Raw genomic sequence first — 23,491 nt, forward strand, 5'->3', positions numbered from 1 at the left:
GGTCCTTGCTCTCAGACAGACACAGAAAGCCTATCACCACCTCTACGAACATATTTCAATCAAACCAATATATATCATTCAACAATTATGCCTCTGTATCAATATAACTACAACTCGAGACAGAAAGGAATTTAAAAAACAATCTGCCCATTTGAATAACCAGCATAGTTTTAAGGACGTACAAATTGGAATATGACAAATTCAGAGTTCCTCATTCATAAGAAGTCTGTGAGATAGTATCTCAGAAAGATCTCAAGTTTATAGCAAAAATGGTTGTAAGGGTGATTTTTACCACACAATTGCAACTAGGTGCCTCAATCTGCAAGAGACCAGTCCTTGACAGATTACACAACTGGGGCAACAGCAAAGGCAGCAATTGTGTCAATCCTTTATGATTCTTCTCTAGTACTATACTTTTTCTGAGGGACAATTTGCATTATTCCTGGAGAAAATCATAGAGCTTCTATCCATGCATAGTTTCTGCTTTCTGCACGCACACACTCCCTGCAGTGAATCTACCCACAGTTCTGTTCAGAATGATTGTGCCATGTCATATTGTTGTATACGTATTGCATATCCAAGGCATTTATGAAGAGGTACTTTGGTATGGCAGAAAGACAGAAAAGTAGCAATGCTGAAGGCATAACGTGACTGATTGTGCAGTTTGCATTGGGCTTTCTTAATGAGTGAGAGTGAAAGGAGTATTGTAAGAGTGTGTTTCCAGTTTGTATGTAAAGATAAGTTGGGTGCTGTGAGAAAAAGACTCAATCATGAAGGGACTCGAACCCTCAATCTTCTGATCCGAAGTCAGACGCCTTATCCATTAGGCCACATGGTCACTGACTGCAATATGTTTGGGTGTTTAGGGTTAGGTGGTATGAATGGATGTGGAACATATCAATTACATGTGCGCAGGACAGGATCCCATACCGTTCTTCATCTTCTTTCCATCAAAGGAGTTTTTTCAAATAATATCTAGATAATTTCCAAAGTTTCATATCTTATGCTGTGCTTTTTTGCCGTTAATCCTCCTTTCTTCTTTTATTGAATACTCTGTTTTATGCTGCAATGGTATTTTTGGATTATTTGCAAAGAGAATGAAACTGCTTTGACAGTAGTTCAGACTTCCCATTTCTTGACTTGCTAATTTGCTCCCTGAATTAGCTTATACAAGTGACATGAACAGGGCCTTGACCTAAGCACGTACCTGAAAGCCTGTCACCACCTCTAGAAATAAAAGTCACAGCAGCTCAAAACATTCATTTTGAAAGAGAATATTTCAAGTGAGTCCAAGTTTAATTTCATTAAAGAAAGCTGTATAAAATGACACGCTGCTCATTTGGGTAACCAGCATGACACTTTTCAGTGAAGAAGTGGAATGGTTCTGTTGCAATATACTATCACCCTGGCAAGCTGCTACGAGGAAGAGTAAACAATATGATTAGGTTTCAGCAAAAATTTATTAGTTCAGGGTGTGCACCTCAGATAGACTTAAACTTACACACCCTGGTCTGTGAGAGTAGTGCCCTATCCATTGCGGCATTGAGGGTAATCTGCAAGACAGAGTTCCAAAATCATCCTTTCATCTCAGTTCATGGCCACATACAGTATTTCTGTAGTCATTCGTTTCACTTTTCTGTCTTTAATTAATCTGACCATTTTAAACCTCAGGCACCCACCACTTCAATCTTACTGTTTTTGTGCTATCATAGGGCCTTGGAACTTTTGGCAAGTGGGCAGAAGCAGTCAGAGAACCACATCACAATACATACTCCTTTGCCTGATACCTTTCACAATAAACTGCTCTTGGAAAAACACGTTAACCGGTCCTTGCTCTCAGACAGACACAGAAAGCCTATCACCACCTCTACGAACATATTTCAATCAAACCAATATATATCATTCAACAATTATGCCTCTGTATCAATATAACTATAACTCGAGACAGAAAGGAATTTAAAAAACAATCTGCCCATTTGAATAACCAGCATAGTTTTAAGGACATACAAATTGGAATGTGACAATTTCAGAGTTCCTCATTCATAAGAATTCTGTGAGATAGTATCTCAGAAAGATCTCAAGTTTATAGCAAAAATGGTTGTAAGGGTGATTTTTACCACACAATTGCAACTAGGTGCCTCAATCTGCAAGAGACCAGTCCTTGACAGATTACACAACTGGGGCAACAGCAAAGGCAGCAATTGTGTCAATCCTTTATGATTCTTCTCTAGTACTATACTTTTTCTGAGGGACAATTTGCATTATTCCTGGAGAAAATCATAGAGCTTCTACCCATGCATAGTTTCTGCTTTCTGCACGCACACACTCCCTGCACTGAATCTACCCACAGTTCTGTTCAGAATGATTGTGCCATGTCATATTGTTGTATACGTATTGCATATCCGTGGCATTTATGAAGAGGTACTTTGGTATGGCAGAAAGACAGAAAAGTAGCAATGCTGATGGCATAACGTGACTGATTGTGCAGTTTGCATTGGGCTTTCTTAATGAGTGAGAGTGAAAGGAGTATTGTAAGAGTGTGTTTCCAGTTTGTATGTAAAGATAAGTTGGGTGCTGTGAGAAAAAGACTCAACCATGAAGGGACTCGAACCCTCAATCTTCTGATCCGAAGTCAGACGCCTTATCCATTAGGCCACATGGTCACTGACTGCAACATGTTTGGTTGTTTAGGGTTAGGTGGTATGAATGGATGTGGAACATATCACTTACAGGTGCGCAGGACAGGATCCCATACCGTTCTTCATCTTCTTTCCATCAAAGGAGTTTTTTCAAACAATATCTAGATAATTTCCAAAGTTTCATATCTTATGCTGTGCTTTTTTGCCGTTAATCCTCCTTTCTTCTTTTATTGAATACTCTGTTTTATGCTGCAATGGTATTTTTGGATTATTTGAAAAGAGAATGAAACTGCTTTGACAGTAGTTCAGACTTCCCATTTCTTGACTTGCTAATTTGCTCCCTGAATTAGCTTATACAAGTAACATGAACAGGGCCTTGACCTAAGCACGTACCTGAAAGCCTGTCACCACCTCTAGAAATAAAATTCACAGCAGCTCAAACATTCATTTTGAAAGAGAATATTTCAAGTGAGTCCAAGTTTAATTTCAATAAAGAAAGCTGTATAAAATGACAAGCTGCATATTTGGGTAACCAGCATGACTCTTTTCAGTGAAGAAGTGGAATGGTTCTGTTGCAATATACTATCACCCTGGCAAGCTGCTACGAGGAAGAGTAAACAATATGATTAGGTTTCAGCAAAAATGTATTAGTTCAGGGTGTGCACCTCAGATAGACTTAAATTTACACACCCTGGTCTGTGAGAGTAGTGCCCTATCCATTGCGGCATTGAGGGTAATCTGCAAGACAGAGTTCCAAAATCATCCTTTCATCTCAGTTCATGGCCACATACAGTATTTCTGCAGTCATTCGTTTCACTTTTCTGTCTTTAATTAAACTGACCATTTTAAACCTCCGGCACCCACCACTTCAATCTTACAGTTTTTGTGCTATCATGGGGCCATGGAACTTTTGGCAAGTGGACAGAAGCAGTCAGAGAACCACATCACAATACATACTCATTTGCCTGATACCTTTCACAACAAACTGCTCTTGGAAAAAGACGTTAACCGGTCCTTGCTTTCAGACAGACACAGAAAGCCTATCACCACCTCTATGAACATATTTCAATCAAACCAATATATATCATTCAAGAATTATGCCTCTGTATCAATATAACTACAACTAGAGACAGAAAGGAATTTAAAAAACAATCTGCCCATTTGAATAACCAGCATAGTTTTAAGGACGTACAAATTGGAATGTGACAATTTCAGAGTTCCTCATTCATAAGAAGTCTGTGAGATAGTATCTCAGAAAGATCTCAAGTTTATAGCAAAAATGGTTGTAAGGGTGATTTTTACCACACAATTGCAACTAGGTGCCTCAATCTGCAAGAGACCAGTCCTTGACAGATTACACAACTGGGGAAACAGCAAAGGCAGCAATTGTGTCAATCCTTTATGATTCTTCTCTAGTACTATACTTTTTCTGAGGGACAATTTGCATTATTCCTGGAGAAAATCATAGAGCTTCTATCCATGCATAGTTTCTGCTTTCTGCACGCACACACTCCCTGCACTGAATCTACCCACAGTTCTGTTCAGAATGATTGTGCCATGTCATATTGTTGTATACGTATTGCATATCCGTGGCATTTATGAAGAGGTACTTTGGTATGGCAGAAAGACAGAAAAGTAGCAATGTTGAAGGCATAACGTGACTGATTGTGCAGTTTGCATTGGGCTTTCTTAATGAGTGAGAGTGAAAGGAGTATTGTAAGAGTGTGTTTCCAGTTTGTATGTAAAGATAAGTTGGGTGCTGTGAGAAAAAGACTCAACCATGATGGGACTCGAACCCTCAACTTTTTGATCCGAAGTCAGACGCCTTATCCACTAGGCCACATGGTCACTGACTGCAATATGTTTGGGTGTTTAGGGTTAGGTGGTATGAATGGATGTGGAACATATCAATTACAGGTGCGCAGGACAGGATCCCATACCGTTCTTCATCTTCTTTCCATCAAAGGAGTTTTTTCAAACAATATCTAGATAATTTCCAAAGTTTCATATCTTATGCTGTTTTTTTTTGCCGTTAATCCTCCTTTCTTCTTTTATTGAATACTCTGTTTTATGCTGCAATGGTATTTTTGGATTATTTGAAAAGAGAATGAACTGACAGTAGTTCAGACTTCCCATTTCTTGACTTGCTAATTTGCTCCCTGAATTAGCTTATAGAAGTGACCTGAACAGGGCCTTGACCAAAGCACGTTCCTGAAAGCCTGTCACCACCTCTAGAAATAAAATTCACAGCAGCTCAAAACATTCATTTTGAAAGAGAATATTTCAAGTGAGTCCAAGTTTAATTTCAATAAAGAAAGCTGTATAAAATGACACGCTGCACATTTGGGTAACCAGCATGACACTTTTCAGTGAAGAAGTGGAATGGTTCTGTTGCAATATACTATCACCCTGGCAAGCTGCTACGAGGAAGAGTAAACAATATGATTAGGTTTCAGCAAAAATGTATTAGTTCAGGGTGTGCACCTCAGATAGACTTAAACTTACACACCCTGGTCTGTGAGAGTAGTGCCCTATCTATTGCGGCATTGAGGGTAATCTGCAAGACAGAGTTCCAAAATCATCCTTTCATCTCAGTTCATGGCCACATACAGTATTTCTGCAGTCATTCGTTTCACTTTTCTGTCTTTAATTAAACTGACCATTTTAAACCTCCGGCACCCACCACTTCAATCTTACTGTTTTTGTGCTATCATAGGGCCTTGGAACTTTTGGCAAGTGGGCAGAAGCAGTCAGAGAACCACATCACAATACACACTCCTTTGCCTGATACCTTTCACAATAAACTGCTCTTGGAAAAAGACGTTAACCGGTCCTTGCTCTCAGACAGACACAGAAAGCCTATCACCACCTCTACGAACATATTTCAATCAAACCAATATATATAATTCAACAATTATGCCTCTGTATCAATATAACTATAACTCGAGACAGAAAGGAATTTAAAAAACAATCTGCCCATTTGAATAACCAGCATAGTTTTAAGGACGTACAAATTGGAATGTGACAATTTCAGAGTTCCTCATTCATAAGAAGTCTGTGAGATAGTATCTCAGAAAGATCTCAAGTTTATACCAAAAATGGTTGTAAGGGTGATTTTTACCACACAATTGCAACTAGGTGCCTCAATCTGCAAGAGACCAGTCCTTGACATATTACACAACTGGGGCAACAGCAAAGGCAGCAATTGTGTCAATCCTTTATGATTCTTCTCTAGTACTATACTTTTTCTGAGGGACAATTTGCATTATTCCTGGAGAAAATCATAGAGCTTCTACCCATGCATAGTTTCTGCTTTCTGAACGCACACACTCCCTGCACTGAATCTACCCACAGTTCTGTTCAGAATGATTGTGCCATGTCATATTGTTGTATACGTATTGCATATCCGTGGCATTTATGAAGAGGTACTTTGGTATGGCAGAAAGACAGAAAAGTAGCAATGCTGATGGCATAACGTGACTGATTGTGCAGTTTGCATTGGGCTTTCTTAATGAGTGAGAGTGAAAGGAGTATTGTAAGAGTGTGTTTCCAGTTTGTATGTGAAGATCAGTTGGGTGCTATGAGAAAAAGACTCAACCATGAAGGGACTCGAACCCTCAATGTTCTGATCTGAAGTCAGACGCCTTATCCATTAGGCCACATGGTCACTGACTGCAATATGTTTGGGTGTTTAGGGTTAGGTGGTATGAATGGATGTGGAACATATCAATTACAGGTGCGCAGGACAGGATCCCATACCGTTCTTCATCTTCTTTCCATCAAAGGAGTTTTTTCAAACAATATCTAGATAATTTCCAAAGTTTCATATCTTATGCTGTGCTTTTTTGCCGTTAATCCTCCTTTCTTTTTTTATTGAATACTCTGTTTTATGCTGCAATGGTATTTTTGGATTATTTGAAAAGAGAATGAAACTGCTTTGACAGTAGTTCAGACTTCCCATTTCTTAACTTGCTAATTTGCTCCCTGAATTACCTTATACAAGTGACATGAACAGGGCCTTGACCTAAGCACGTACCTGAAAGCCTGTCACCACCTCTAGAAATAAAATTCACAGCAGCTCAAAACATTCATTTTGAAAGAGAATATTTCAAGTGAGTCCAAGTTTAATTTCAATAAAGAAAGTTGTATAAAATGACACGCTGCACATTTGGGTAACCAGCATGACTCTTTTCAGTGAAGAAGTGGAATGGTTCTGTTGCAATATACTATCACCCTGGCAAGCTGCTACGAGGAAGAGTAAACAATATGATTAGGTTTCAGCAAAAATGTATTAGTTCAGGGTGTGCACCTCAGATAGACTTAAACTTACACACCCTGGTCTGTGAGAGTAGTGCCCTATCCATTGCGGCATTGAGGGTAATCTGCAAGACAGAGTTTCAAAATCATCCTTTCATCTCAGTTCATGGCCTCATACAGTATTTCTGCAGTCATTCGTTTCACTTTTCTGTCTTTAATTAAACTGACCATTTTAAACCTCCGGCACCCACCACTTCAATCTTACCGTTTTTGTGCTATCATAGGGCCTTGGAACTTTTGGCAAGTGCACAGAAGCAGTCAGAGAACCACATCACAATACATACTTCTTTGCCTGATACCTTTCACAACAAACTGCTCTTGGAAAAACACGTTAACCGGTCCTTGCTCTCAGACAGACACAGAAAGCCTATCACCACCTCTACGAACATATTTCAATCAAACCAATATATATCATTCAACAATTATGCCTCTGTATCAATATAACTACAACTCGAGACAGAAAGGAATTTAAAAAACAATCTGCCCATTTGAATAACCAGCAGAGTTTTAAGGACGTACAAATTGGAATGTGACAATTTCAGAGTTCCTCATTGATAAGAAGTCTGTGAGATAGTATCTCAGAAAGATCTCAAGTTTATAGCAAAAATGGTTGTAAGGGTGATTTTTACCACACAATTGCAACTAGGTGACTCAATCTGCAAGAGACCAGTCCTTGACAGATTACACAACTGGGGCAACAGCAAAGGCAGCAATTGTGTCAATCCTTTATGATTCTTCTCTAGTACTATACTTTTTCTGAGGGACAATTTGCATTATTCCTTGAGAAAATCATAGAGCTTCTACCCATGCATAGTTTCTGCTTTCTGCACGCACACACTCCCTGCACTGAATCTACCCACAGTTCTGTTCAGAATGATTGTGCCATGTCATATTGTTGTATACGTATTGCATATCCATGGCATTTATGAAGAGGTACTTTGGTATGGCAGAAAGACAGAAAAGTAGCAATGCTGAAGGCATAACGTGACTGATTGTGCAGTTTGCATTGGGCTTTCTTAATGAGTGAGAGTGAAAGGAGTATTGTAAGAGTGTGTTTCCAGTTTGTATGTAAAGATAAGTTGGGTGCTGTGAGAAAAAGACTCAACCATGAAGGGACTCGAAACCTCAATCTTCTGATCCAAAGTCAGATGCTTTATCCATTAGGCCACATGGTCACTGACTGCAACATGTTTGGGTGTTTAGGGTTAGGTGGTATGAATGGATGTGGAACATATCAATTACAGGTGCGCAGGACAGGATCCCATACCGTTCTTCATCTTCTTTCCATCAAAGGAGTTTTTTCAAACAATATCTAGATAATTTCCAAAGTTTCTTATCTTATGCTGTGCTTTTTTGCCGTTAATCCTCCTTTCTTCTTTTATTGAATACTCTGTTTTATGCTGCAATGGTATTTTTGGATTATTTGAAAAGAGAATGAAACTGCTTTGACAGTAGTTCAGACTTCCCATTTCTTGACTTGCAAATTTGCTCCCTGAATTAGCTTATACAAGTGACATGAACAGGGCCTTGACCTAAGCACGTACCTGAAAGCCTGTCACCACCTCTAGAAATAAAATTCACAGCAGCTCAAACATTCATTTTGAAAGAGAATATTTCAAGTGAGTCCAAGTTTAATTTCAATAAAGAAAGCTGTATAAAATGACAAGCTGCATATTTGGGTAACCAGCATGACTCTTTTAAGTGAAGAAGTGGAATGGTTCTGTTGCAATATACTATCACCCTGGCAAGCTGCTACGAGGAAGAGTAAACAATATGATTAGGTTTCAGCAAAAATGTTTTAGTTCAGGGTGTGCACCTCAGATAGACTTAAACTTACACACCCTGGTCTGTGAGAGTAGTGCCCTATCCATTGCGGCATTGAGGGTAATCTGCAAGACAGAGTTCCAAAATCATCCTTTCTTCTCAGTTCATGGCCACATACAGTATTTCTGCAGTAATTCGTTTCACTTTTCTGTCTTTAATTAAACTGACCATTTTAAACCTCCGGCACCCACCACTTCAATCTTACAGTTTTTGTGCTATCATAGGGCCATGGAACTTTTGGCAAGTGGACAGAAGCAGTCAGAGAACCACATCACAATACATACTCATTTGCCTGATACCTTTCACAACAAACTGCTCTTGGAAAAAGACGTTAACCGGTCCTTGCTCTCAGACAGTCAAAGAAAGCCTATCACCACCTCTATGAACATATTTCAATCAAACCAATATATATCATTCAACAATTATGCCTCTGTATCAATATAACTACAACTAGAGACAGAAAGGAATTTAAAAAACAATCTGCCCATTTGAATAACCAGCATAGTTTTAAGGACGTACAAATTGGAATGTGACAATTTCAGAGTTCCTCATTCATAAGAAGTCTGTGAGATAGTATCTCAGAAAGATCTCAAGTTTATAGCAAAAATGGTTGTAAGGGTGATTTTTACCACACAATTGCAACTAGGTGCCTCAATCTTCAAGAGACCAGTCCTTGACAGATTACACAACTGGGGCAACAGCAAAGGCAGTAATTGTGTCAATCCTTTATGATTCTTCTCTAGTACTATACTTTTTCTGAGGGACAATTTGCATTATTCCTGGAGAAAATCATAGAGCTTCTACCCATGCATAGTTTCTGCTTTCTGCACGCACACACTCCCTGCACTGAATCTACCCACAGTTCTGTTCGGAATGATTGTGCCATGTCATATTGTTGTATACGTATTGCATATCCGTGGCATTTATGAAGAGGTACTTTGGTATGGCAGAAAGACAGAAAAGTAGCAATGCTGAAGGCATAACGTGACTGATTGTGCAGTTTGCATTGGGCTTTCTTAATGAGTGAGAGTGAAAGGAGTATTGTAAGAGTGTATTTCCAGTTTGTATGTAAAGATAAGTTGAGTGCTGTGAGAAAAAGACTCAACCATGAAGGGACTCGAACCCTCAATCTCCTGATCCAAAGTCAGACGCCTTATCCATTAGGCCACATGGTCACTGACAGGGATATGTTTGGTTGTTTAGGGTTAGGTGGTATGAATGGATGTGGAACATATCAATTACAGGAGCGCAGGACAGGATCCCATACCGTTCTTCATCTTCTTTCCATCAAAGGAGTTTTTTCAAACAATATCTAGATAATTTCCAAAGTTTCATATCTTATGATGTGCTTTTTTGCTGTTAATCCTCCTTTCTTCTTTTATTGAATACTCTGTTTTATGCTGCAATGGTATTTTTGGATTATTTGCAAAGAGAATGAAACTGCTTTGACAGTAGTTCAGACTTCCCATTTCTTGACTTGCTAATTTGCTCCCTGAATTAGCTTATACAAGTGACATGAACAGGGCCTTGACCTAAGCACGTACCTGAAAGCCTGTCACCACCTCTAGAAATAAAAGTCACAGCAGCTCAAAACATTCATTTTGAAAGAGAATATTTCAAGTGAGTCCAAGTTTAATTTCAATAAAGAAAGCTGTATAAAATGACACGCTGCTCATTTGGGTAACCAGCATGACACTTTTCAGTGAAGAAGTGGAATGGTTCTGTTGCAATATACTATCACCCTGGCAAGCTGCTACGAGGAAGAGTAAACAATATGATTAGGTTTCAGCAAAAATTTATTAGTTCAGGGTGTGCACCTCAGATAGACTTAAACTTACACACCCTGGTCTGTGAGAGTAGTGCCCTATCCATTGCGGCATTGAGGGTAATCTGCAAGACAGAGTTCCAAAATCATCCTTTCATCTCAGTTCATGGCCACATACAGTATTTCTGCAGTCATTCGTTTCACTTTTCTGTCTTTAATTAATCTGACCATTTTAAACCTCCGGCACCCACCACTTCAATCTTACTGTTTTTGTGCTATCATAGGGCCTTGGAACTTTTGGCAAGTGGGCAGAAGCAGTCAGAGAACCACATCACAATACATACTCCTTTGCCTGATACCTTTCACAATAAACTGCTCTTGGAAAAACACGTTAACCGGTCCTTGCTCTCAGACAGACACAGAAAGCCTATCACCACCTCTACGAACATATTTCAATCAAACCAATATATATCATTCAACAATTATGCCTCTGTATCAATATAACTATAACTCGAGACAGAAAGGAATTTAAAAAACAATCTGCCCATTTGAATAACCAGCATAGTTTTAAGGACATACAAATTGCAATGTGACAATTTCAGAGTTCCTCATTCATAAGAAGTCTGTGAGATAGTATCTCAGAAAGATCTCAAGTTTATAGCAAAAATGGTTGTAAGGGTGATTTTTACCACACAATTGCAACTAGGTGCCTCAATCTGCAAGAGACCAGTCCTTGACAGATTACACAACTGGGGCAACAGCAAAGGCAGCAATTGTGTCAATCCTTTATGATTCTTCTCTAGTACTATACTTTTTCTGAGGGACAATTTGCATTATTCCTGGAGAAAATCATAGAGCTTCTACCCATGCATAGTTTCTGCTTTCTGCACGCACACACTCCCTGCACTGAATCTACCCACAGTTCTGTTCGGAATGATTGTGCCATGTCATATTGTTGTATACGTATTGCATATCCGTGGCATTTATGAAGAGGTACTTTGGTATGGCAGAAAGACAGAAAAGTAGCAATGCTGATGGCATAACGTGACTGATTGTGCAGTTTGCATTGGGCTTTCTTAATGAGTGAGAGTGAAAGGAGTATTGTAAGAGTGTGTTTCCAGTTGGTATGTAAAGATAAGTTGGGTGCTGTGAGAAAAAGACTCAACCATGAAGGGACTCGAACCCTCAATCTTCTGATCCGAAGTCAGACGCCTTATCCATTAGGCCACATGGTCACTGACTGCAACATGTTTGGGTGTTTAGGGTTAGGTGGTATGAATGGATGTGGAACATATCAATTACAGGTGCGCAGGACAGGATCCCATACCGTTCTTCATCTTCTTTCCATCAAAGGAGTTTTTTCAAACAATATCTAGATAATTTCCAAAGTTTCATATCTTATGCTGTGCTTTTTTGCCGTTAATCCTCCTTTCTTCTTTTATTGAATACTCTGTTTTATGCTGCAATGGTATTTTTGGATTATTTGAAAAGAGAATGAAACTGCTTTGACAGTAGTTCAGACTTCCCATTTCTTGACTTGCTAATTTGCTCCCTGAATTAGCTTATACAAGTAACATGAACAGGGCCTTGACCTAAGCACGTACCTGAAAGCCTGTCACCACCTCTAGAAATAAAATTCACAGCAGCTCAAACATTCATTTTGAAAGAGAATATTTCAAGTGAGTCCAAGTTTAATTTCAATAAAGAAAGCTGTATAAAATGACAAGCTGCATATTTGGGTAACCAGCATGACTCTTTTCAGTGAAGAAGTGGAATGGTTCTGTTGCAATATACTATCACCCTGGCAAGCTGCTACGAGGAAGAGTAAACAATATGATTAGGTTTCAGCAAAAATTTATTAGTTCAGGGTGTGCACCTCAGATAGACTTAAACTTACACACCCTGGTCTGTGAGAGTAGTGCCCTATCCATTGCGGCATTGAGGGTAATCTGCAAGACAGAGTTCCAAAATCATCCTTTCATCTCAGTTCATGGCCACATACAGTATTTCTGCAGTCATTCGTTTCACTTTTCTGTCTTTAATTAAACTGACCATTTTAAACCTCCGGCACCCACCACTTCAATCTTACAGTTTTTGTGCTATCATGGGGCCATGGAACTTTTGGCAAGTGGACAGAAGCAGTCAGAGAACCACATCACAATACATACTCATTTGCCTGATACCTTTCACAACAAACTGCTCTTGGAAAAAGACGTTAACCGGTCCTTGCTCTCAGACAGACACAGAAAGCCTATCACCACCTCTATGAACATATTTCAATCAAACCAATATATATCATTCAAGAATTATGCCTCTGTATCAATATAACTACAACTAGAGACAGAAAGGAATTTAAAAAACAATCTGCCCATTTGAATAACCAGCATAGTTTTAAGGACGTACAAATTGGAATGTGACAATTTCAGAGTTCCTCATTCATAAGAAGTCTGTGAGATAGTATCTCAGAAAGATCTCAAGTTTATAGCAAAAATGGTTGTAAGGGTGATTTTTACCACACAATTGCAACTAGGTGCCTCAATCTGCAAGAGACCAGTCCTTGACAGATTACACAACTGGGGAAACAGCAAAGGCAGCAATTGTGTCAATCCTTTATGATTCTTCTCTAGTACTATACTTTTTCTGAGGGACAATTTGCATTATTCCTGGAGAAAATCATAGAGCTTCTATCCATGCATAGTTTCTGCTTTCTGCACGCACACACTCCCTGCACTGAATCTACCCACAGTTCTGTTCAGAATGATTGTGCCATGTCATATTGTTGTATACGTATTGCATATCCGTGGCATTTACGAAGAGGTACTTTGGTATGGCAGAAAGACAGAAAAGTAGCAATGCTGAAGGCATAACGTGACTGATTGTGCAGTTTGCATTGGGCTTTCTTAATGAGTGAGAGTGAAAGGAGTATTGTAAGAGTGTGTTTCCAGTTTGTATGTAAAGATAAGTTGGGTGCTGTGAGAAAAAGACTCAACCATGATGGGACTCGAACCCTCAACTTTTTGATCCGAAGTCAGACGCCTTATCCACTAGGCCACATGGTCACTGACTTCAATATGTTTGGGTGTTTAGGGTTAGGTGGTATGAATGGATGTGGAACATATCAATTACAGGTGCGCAGGACAGGATCCCATACCGTTCTTCATCTTCTTTCCATCAAAGGAGTTTTTTCAAACAATATCTAGATAATTTCCAAAGTTTCATATCTTATGCTGTTTTTTTTTGCCGATAATCCTCCTTTCTTCTTTTATTGAATACTCTGTTTTATGCTGCAATGGTATTTTTGGATTATTTGAAAAGAGAATGAACTGACAGTAGTTCAGACTTCCCATTTCTTGACTTGCTAATTTGCTCCCTGAATTAGCTTATAGAAGTGACCTGAACAGGGCCTTGACCTAAGCACGTTCCTGAAAGCCTGTCACCACCTCTAGAAATAAAATTCACAGCAGCTCAAAACATTCATTTTGAAAGAGAATATTTCAAGTGAGTCCAAGTTTAATTTCAATAAAGAAAGCTGTATAAAATGACACGCTGCACATTTGGGTAACCAGCATGACACTTTTCAGTGAAGAAGTGGAATGGTTCTGTTGCAATATACTATCACCCTGGCAAGCTGCTACGAGGAAGAGTAACCAATATGATTAGGTTTCAGCAAAAATGTATTAGTTCAGGGTGTGCACCTCAGATAGACTTAAACTTACAAACCCTGGTCTGTGAGAGTAGTGCCCTATCTATTGCGGCATTGAGGGTAATCTGCAAGACAGAGTTCCAAAATCATCCTTTCATCTCAGTTCATGGCCACATACAGTATTTCTGCAGTCATTCGTTTCACTTTTCTGTCTTTAATTAAACTGACCATTTTAAACCTCCGGCACCCACCACTTCAATCTTACTGTTTATGTGCTATCATAGGGCCTTGGAACTTTTGGCAAGTGGGCAGAAGCAGTCAGAGAACCACATCACAATACACACTCCTTTGCCTGATACCTTTCACAATAAACTGCTCTTGGAAAAAGACGTTAACCGGTCCTTGCTCTCAGACAGACACAGAAAGCCTATCACCACCTCTACGAACATATTTCAATCAAACCAATATATATCATTCAACAATTATGCCTCTGTATCAATATAACTATAACTCGAGACAGAAAGGAATTTAAAAAACAATCTGCCCATTTGAATAACCAGCATAGTTTTAAGGACGTACAAATTGGAATGTGACAATTTCAGAGTTCCTCATTCATAAGAAGTCTGTGAGATAGTATCTCAGAAAGATCTCAAGTTTATAGCAAAAATGGTTGTAAGGGTGATTTTTACCACACAATTGCAACTAGGTGCCTCAATCTGCAAGAGACCAGTCCTTGACAGATTACACAACTGGGGCAACAGCAAAGGCAGCAATTGTGTCAATCCTTTATGATTCTTCTCTAGTACTATACTTTTTCTGAGGGACAATTTGCATTATTCCTGGAGAAAATCATAGAGCTTCTACCCATGCATAGTTTCTGCTTTCTGCACGCACACACTCCCTGCACTGAATCTACCCACAGTTCTGTTCAGAATGATTGTGCCATGTCATATTGTTGTATACGTATTGCATATCCGTGGCATTTATGAAGAGGTACTTTGGTATGGCAGAAAGACAGAAAAGTAGCAATGCTGATGGTATAACGTGACTGATTGTGCAGTTTGCATTGGGCTTTCTTAATGAGTGAGAGTGAAAGGAGTATTGTAAGAGTGTGTTTCCAGTTTGTATGTGAAGATCAGTTGGGTGCTGTGAGAAAAAGACTCAACCATGAAGGGACTCGAACCCTCAATGTTCTGATCTGAAGTCAGACGCCTTATCCATTAGGCCACATGGTCACTGACTGCAATATGTTTGGGTGTTTAGGGTTAGGTGGTATGAATGGATGTGGAACATATCAATTACAGGTGCGCAGGACAGGATCCCATACCGTTCTTCATCTTCTTTCCATCAAAGGAGTTTTTTCAAACAATATCTAGATAATTTCCAAAGTTTCATATCTTATGCTGTGCTTTTTTGCCGTTAATCCTCCTTTCTTTTTTTATTGAATACTCTGTTTTATGCTGCAATGGTATTTTTGGATTATTTGAAAAGAGAATGAAACTGCTTTGACAGTAGTTCAGACTTCCCATTTCTTAACTTGCTAATTTGCTCCCTGAATTACCTTATACAAGTGACATGAACAGGGCCTTGACCTAAGCACGTACCTGAAAGCCTGTCACCACCTCTAGAAATAAAATTCACAGCAGCTCAAAGCATTCATTTTGAAAGAGAATATTTCAAGTGAGTCCAAGTTTAATTTCAATAAAGAAAGTTGTATAAAATGACACGCTGCACATTTGGGTAACCAGCATGACTCTTTTCAGTGAAGAAGTGGAATGGTTCTGTTGCAATATACTATCACCCTGGCAAGCTGCTACGAGGAAGAGTAAACAATATGATTAGGTTTCAGCAAAAATGTATTAGTTCAGGGTGTGCACCTCAGATAGACTTAAACTTACACACCCTGGTCTGTGAGAGTAGTGCCCTATCCATTGCGGCATTGAGGGTAATCTGCAAGACAGAGTTTCAAAATCATCCTTTCATCTCAGTTCATGGCCTCATACAGTATTTCTGCAGTCATTCGTTTCACTTTTCTGTCTTTAATTAAACTGACCATTTTAAACCTCCGGCACCCACCACTTCAATCTTACCGTTTTTGTGCTATCATAGGGCCTTGGAACTTTTGGCAAGTGCACAGAAGCAGTCAGAGAACCACATCACAATACATACTTCTTTGCCTGATACCTTTCACAACAAACTGCTCTTGGAAAAACACGTTAACCGGTCCTTGCTCTCAGACAGACACAGAAAGCCTATCACCACCTCTACGAACATATTTCAATCAAACCAATATATATCATTCAACAATTATGCCTCTGTATCAATATAACTACAACTCGAGACAGAAAGGAATTTAAAAAACAATCTGCCCATTTGAATAACCAGCAGAGTTTTAAGGACGTACAAATTGGAATGTGACAATTTCAGAGTTCCTCATTGATAAGAAGTCTGTGAGATAGTATCTCAGAAAGATCTCAAGTTTATAGCAAAAATGGTTGTAAGGGTGATTTTTACCACACAATTGCAACTAGGTGACTCAATCTGCAAGAGACCAGTCCTTGACAGATTACACAACTGGGGCAACAGCAAAGGCAGCAATTGTGTCAATCCTTTATGATTCTTCTCTAGTACTATACTTTTTCTGAGGGACAATTTGCATTATTCCTGGAGAAAATCATAGAGCTTCTACCCATGCATAGTTTCTGCTTTCTGCACGCACACACTCCCTGCACTGAATCTACCCACAGTTCTGTTCAGAATGATTGTGCCATGTCATATTGTTGTATACGTATTGCATATCCATGGCATTTATGAAGAGGTACTTTGTTATGGCAGAAAGACAGAAAAGTAGCAATGCTGAAGGCATAACGTGACTGATTGTGCAGTTTGCATTGGGCTTTCTTAATGAGTGAGAGTGAAAGGAGTGTTGTAAGAGTGTGTTTCCAGTTTGTATGTAAAGATAAGTTGGGTGCTGTGAGAAAAAGACTCAACCATGAAGGGACTCGAACCCTCAATCTTCTGATCCGAAGTCAGACGCCTTATCCATTAGGCCACATGGTCACTGACAGGAATATGTTTGGTTGTTTAGGGTTAGGTGGTATGAATGGATGTGGAACATATCAATTACAGGTGCGCAGGACAGGATCCCATACCGTTCTTCTTCTTCTTTCCATCAAAGGAGTTTTTTCAAACAATATCTAGATAATTTCCAAAGTTTCATATCTTATGATGTGCTTTTTTGCTGTTAATCCTCCTTTCTTCTTTTATTGAATACTCTGTTTTATGCTGCAATGGTATTTTTGGATTATTTGAAAAGAGAATGAAACTGCTTTGACAGTAGTTCAGACTTCCCATTTCTTGACTTGCTAATTTGCTCCCTGAATTAGCTTATACAAGTGACATGACCAGGGCCTTGACCTAAGCACGTACCTGAAAGCCTGTCACCACCTCTAGAAATAAAATTCACAGCAGCTCAAACATTCATTTTGAAAGAGAATATTTCAAGTGAGTCCAAGTTTAATTTCAATAAAGAAAGCTGTATAAAATGACAAGCTGCATATTTGGGTAACCAGCATGACTCTTTTCAGTGAAGAAGTGGAATGGTTCTGTTGCAATATACTATCACCCTGGCAAGCTGCTACGAGGAAGAGTAAACAATATGATTAGGTTTCAGCAAAAATTTATTAGTTCAGGGTGTGCACCTCAGATAGACTTAAACTTACACACCCTGGTCTGTGAGAGTAGTGCCCTATCCATTGCGGCATTGAGGGTAATCTGCAAGACAGAGTTCCAAAATCATCCTTTCATCTCAGTTCATGGCCACATACAGTATTTCTGCAGTCATTCGTTTCACTTTTCTGTCTTTAATTAAACTGACCATTTTAAACCTCCGGCACCCACCACTTCAATCTTACAGTTTTTGTGCTATCATGGGGCCATGGAACTTTTGGCAAGTGGACAGAAGCAGTCAGAGAACCACATCACAATACATACTCATTTGCCTGATACCTTTCACAACAAACTGCTCTTGGAAAAAGACGTTAACCGGTCCTTGCTCTCAGACAGACACAGAAAGCCTATCACCACCTCTATGAACATATTTCAATCAAACCAATATATATCATTCAAGAATTATGCCTCTGTATCAATATAACTACAACTAGAGACAGAAAGGAATTTAAAAAACAATCTGCCCATTCGAATAACCAGCATAGTTTTAAGGACGTACAAATTGGAATGTGACAATTTCAGAGTTCCTCATTCATAAGAAGTCTGTGAGATAGTATCTCAGAAAGATCTCAAGTTTATAGCAAAAATGGTTGTAAGGGTGATTTTTACCACACAATTGCAACTAGGTGCCTCAATCTGCAAGAGACCAGTCCTTGACAGATTACACAACTGGGGAAACAGCAAAGGCAGCAATTGTGTCAATCCTTTATGATTCTTCTCTAGTACTATACTTTTTCTGAGGGACAATTTGCATTATTCCTGGAGAAAATCATAGAGCTTCTATCCATGCATAGTTTCTGCTTTCTGCACGCACACACTCCCTGCACTGAATCTACCCACAGTTCTGTTCAGAATGATTGTGCCATGTCATATTGTTGTATACGTATTGCATATCCGTGGCATTTACGAAGAGGTACTTTGGTATGGCAGAAAGACAGAAAAGTAGCAATGCTGAAGGCATAACGTGACTGATTGTGCAGTTTGCATTGGGCTTTCTTAATGAGTGAGAGTGAAAGGAGTATTGTAAGAGTGTGTTTCCAGTTTGTATGTAAAGATAAGTTGGGTGCTGTGAGAAAAAGACTCAACCATGATGGGACTCGAACCTTCAACTTTTTGATCCGAAGTCAGACGCCTTATCCACTAGGCCACATGGTCACTGACTTCAATATGTTTGGGTGTTTAGGGTTAGGTGGTATGAATGGATGTGGAACATATCAATTACAGGTGCGCAGGACAGGATCCCATACCGTTCTTCATCTTCTTTCCATCAAAGGAGTTTTTTCAAACAATATCTAGATAATTTCCAAAGTTTCATATCTTATGCTGTTTTTTTTTGCCGATAATCCTCCTTTCTTCTTTTATTGAATACTCTGTTTTATGCTGCAATGGTATTTTTGGATTATTTGAAAAGAGAATGAACTGACAGTAGTTCAGACTTCCCATTTCTTGACTTGCTAATTTGCTCCCTGAATTAGCTTATAGAAGTGACCTGAACAGGGCCTTGACCTAAGCACGTTCCTGAAAGCCTGTCACCACCTCTAGAAATAAAATTCACAGCAGCTCAAAACATTCATTTTGAAAGAGAATATTTCAAGTGAGTCCAAGTTTAATTTCAATAAAGAAAGCTGTATAAAATGACACGCTGCACATTTGGGTAACCAGCATGACACTTTTCAGTGAAGAAGTGGAATGGTTCTGTTGCAATATACTATCACCCTGGCAAGCTGCTACGAGGAAGAGTAACCAATATGATTAGGTTTCAGCAAAAATGTATTAGTTCAGGGTGTGCACCTCAGATAGACTTAAACTTACAAACCCTGGTCTGTGAGAGTAGTGCCCTATCTATTGCGGCATTGAGGGTAATCTGCAAGACAGAGTTCCAAAATCATCCTTTCATCTCAGTTCATGGCCACATACAGTATTTCTGCAGTCATTCGTTTCACTTTTCTGTCTTTAATTAAACTGACCATTTTAAACCTCCGGCACCCACCACTTCAATCTTACTGTTTATGTGCTATCATAGGGCCTTGGAACTTTTGGCAAGTGGGCAGAAGCAGTCAGAGAACCACATCACAATACACACTCCTTTGCCTGATACCTTTCACAATAAACTGCTCTTGGAAAAAGACGTTAACCGGTCCTTGCTCTCAGACAGACACAGAAAGCCTATCACCACCTCTACGAACATATTTCAATCAAACCAATATATATCATTCAACAATTATGCCTCTGTATCAATATAACTATAACTCGAGACAGAAAGGAATTTAAAAAACAATCTGCCCATTTGAATAACCAGCATAGTTTTAAGGACGTACAAATTGGAATGTGACAATTTCAGAGTTCCTCATTCATAAGAAGTCTGTGAGATAGTATCTCAGAAAGATCTCAAGTTTATAGCAAAAATGGTTGTAAGGGTGATTTTTACCACACAATTGCAACTAGGTGCCTCAATCTGCAAGAGACCAGTCCTTGACAGATTACACAACTGGGGCAACAGCAAAGGCAGCAATTGTGTCAATCCTTTATGATTCTTCTCTAGTACTATACTTTTTCTGAGGGACAATTTGCATTATTCCTGGAGAAAATCATAGAGCTTCTACCCATGCATAGTTTCTGCTTTCTGCACGCACACACTCCCTGCACTGAATCTACCCACAGTTCTGTTCAGAATGATTGTGCCATGTCATATTGTTGTATACGTATTGCATATCCGTGGCATTTATGAAGAGGTACTTTGGTATGGCAGAAAGACAGAAAAGTAGCAATGCTGATGGTATAACGTGACTGATTGTGCAGTTTGCATTGGGCTTTCTTAATGAGTGAGAGTGAAAGGAGTATTGTAAGAGTGTGTTTCCAGTTTGTATGTGAAGATCAGTTGGGTGCTGTGAGAAAAAGACTCAACCATGAAGGGACTCGAACCCTCAATGTTCTGATCTGAAGTCAGACGCCTTATCCATTAGGCCACATAGTCACTGACTGCAATATGTTTGGGTGTTTAGGGTTAGGTGGTATGAATGGATGTGGAACATATCAATTACAGGTGCGCAGGACAGGATCCCATACCGTTCTTCATCTTCTTTCCATCAAAGGAGTTTTTTCAAACAATATCTAGATAATTTCCAAAGTTTCATATCTTATGCTGTGCTTTTTTGCCGTTAATCCTCCTTTCTTTTTTTATTGAATACTCTGTTTTATGCTGCAATGGTATTTTTGGATTATTTGAAAAGAGAATGAAACTGCTTTGACAGTAGTTCAGACTTCCCATTTCTTAACTTGCTAATTTGCTCCCTGAATTACCTTATACAAGTGACATGAACAGGGCCTTGACCTAAGCACGTACCTGAAAGCCTGTCACCACCTCTAGAAATAAAATTCACAGCAGCTCAAAACATTCATTTTGAAAGAGAATATTTCAAGTGAGTCCAAGTTTAATTTCAATAAAGAAAGTTGTATAAAATGACACGCTGCACATTTGGGTAACCAGCATGACTCTTTTCAGTGAAGAAGTGGAATGGTTCTGTTGCAATATACTATCACCCTGGCAAGCTGCTACGAGGAAGAGTAAACAATATGATTAGGTTTCAGCAAAAATGTATTAGTTCAGGGTGTGCACCTCAGATAGACTTAAACTTACACACCCTGGTCTGTGAGAGTAGTGCCCTATCCATTGCGGCATTGAGGGTAATCTGCAAGACAGAGTTTCAAAATCATCCTTTCATCTCAGTTCATGGCCTCATACAGTATTTCTGCAGTCATTCGTTTCACTTTTCTGTCTTTAATTAAACTGACCATTTTAAACCTCCGGCACCCACCACTTCAATCTTACCGTTTTTGTGCTATCATAGGGCCTTGGAACTTTTGGCAAGTGCACAGAAGCAGTCAGAGAACCACATCACAATACATACTTCTTTGCCTGATACCTTTCACAACAAACTGCTCTTGGAAAAACACGTTAACCGGTCCTTGCTCTCAGACAGACACAGAAAGCCTATCACCACCTCTACGAACATATTTCAATCAAACCAATATATATCATTCAAGAATTATGCCTCTGTATCAATATAACTAAAACTCGAGACAGAAAGGAATTTAAAAAACAATCTGCCCATTCGAATAACCAGCATAGTTTTAAGGACGTACAAATTGGAATGTGACAATTTCAGAGTTCCTCATTCATAAGAAGTCTGTGAGATAGTATCTCAGAAAGATCTCAAGTTTATAGCAAAAATGGTTGTAAGGGTGATTTTTACCACACAATTGCAACTAGGTGCCTCAATCTGCAAGAGACCAGTCCTTGACAGATTACACAACTGGGGAAACAGCAAAGGCAGCAATTGTGTCAATCCTTTATGATTCTTCTCTAGTACTATACTTTTTCTGAGGGACAATTTGCATTATTCCTGGAGAAAATCATAGAGCTTCTATCCATGCATAGTTTCTGCTTTCTGCACGCACACACTCCCTGCACTGAATCTACCCACAGTTCTGTTCAGAATGATTGTGCCATGTCATATTGTTGTATACGTATTGCATATCCGTGGCATTTACGAAGAGGTACTTTGGTATGGCAGAAAGACAGAAAAGTAGCAATGCTGAAGGCATAACGTGACTGATTGTGCAGTTTGCATTGGGCTTTCTTAATGAGTGAGAGTGAAAGGAGTATTGTAAGAGTGTGTTTCCAGTTTGTATGTAAAGATAAGTTGGGTGCTGTGAGAAAAAGACTCAACCATGATGGGACTCGAACCTTCAACTTTTTGATCCGAAGTCAGACGCCTTATCCACTAGGCCACATGGTCACTGACTTCAATATGTTTGGGTGTTTAGGGTTAGGTGGTATGAATGGATGTGGAACATATCAATTACAGGTGCGCAGGACAGGATCCCATACCGTTCTTCATCTTCTTTCCATCAAAGGAGTTTTTTCAAACAATATCTAGATAATTTCCAAAGTTTCATATCTTATGCTGTTTTTTTTTGCCGATAATCCTCCTTTCTTCTTTTATTGAATACTCTGTTTTATGCTGCAATGGTATTTTTGGATTATTTGAAAAGAGAATGAACTGACAGTAGTTCAGACTTCCCATTTCTTGACTTGCTAATTTGCTCCCTGAATTAGCTTATAGAAGTGACCTGAACAGGGCCTTGACCTAAGCACGTTCCTGAAAGCCTGTCACCACCTCTAGAAATAAAATTCACAGCAGCTCAAAACATTCATTTTGAAAGAGAATATTTCAAGTGAGTCCAAGTTTAATTTCAATAAAGAAAGCTGTATAAAATGACACGCTGCACATTTGGGTAACCAGCATGACACTTTTCAGTGAAGAAGTGGAATGGTTCTGTTGCAATATACTATCACCCTGGCAAGCTGCTACGAGGAAGAGTAACCAATATGATTAGGTTTCAGCAAAAATGTATTAGTTCAGGGTGTGCACCTCAGATAGACTTAAACTTACAAACCCTGGTCTGTGAGAGTAGTGCCCTATCTATTGCGGCATTGAGGGTAATCTGCAAGACAGAGTTCCAAAATCATCCTTTCATCTCAGTTCATGGCCACATACAGTATTTCTGCAG

General features: G+C 39.2%; 5 non-coding genes across 5 annotated transcripts; all 5 read right to left on the reverse strand.

Moving 5' to 3' along the window:
• Positions 1 to 765: 765 nt before the first annotated feature.
• On the reverse strand, positions 766 to 838 carry TRNAR-UCG (transfer RNA arginine (anticodon UCG)). The gene has a single exon. It is a non-coding gene; the product is annotated as a tRNA-Arg (tRNA).
• A 1,752-nt stretch (positions 839 to 2,590) lies between these two features.
• On the reverse strand, positions 2,591 to 2,663 carry TRNAR-UCG (transfer RNA arginine (anticodon UCG)). Its single transcript has one exon. It is a non-coding gene; the product is annotated as a tRNA-Arg (tRNA).
• A 7,219-nt stretch (positions 2,664 to 9,882) lies between these two features.
• Positions 9,883 to 9,955, reverse strand: TRNAQ-UUG (transfer RNA glutamine (anticodon UUG)). Its single transcript has one exon. It is a non-coding gene; the product is annotated as a tRNA-Gln (tRNA).
• A 1,752-nt stretch (positions 9,956 to 11,707) lies between these two features.
• On the reverse strand, positions 11,708 to 11,780 carry TRNAR-UCG (transfer RNA arginine (anticodon UCG)). The gene has a single exon. It is a non-coding gene; the product is annotated as a tRNA-Arg (tRNA).
• A 5,395-nt stretch (positions 11,781 to 17,175) lies between these two features.
• TRNAR-UCG (transfer RNA arginine (anticodon UCG)) lies at positions 17,176 to 17,248 on the reverse strand. Its single transcript has one exon. It is a non-coding gene; the product is annotated as a tRNA-Arg (tRNA).
• Between the last annotated feature and the right edge of the window lie 6,243 nt (positions 17,249 to 23,491).

The sequence above is a fragment of the Pleurodeles waltl genome, chromosome 4_1 (genome assembly GCF_031143425.1).
Source record: "Pleurodeles waltl isolate 20211129_DDA chromosome 4_1, aPleWal1.hap1.20221129, whole genome shotgun sequence".
Lineage (NCBI taxonomy): Eukaryota > Metazoa > Chordata > Amphibia > Caudata > Salamandridae > Pleurodeles > Pleurodeles waltl.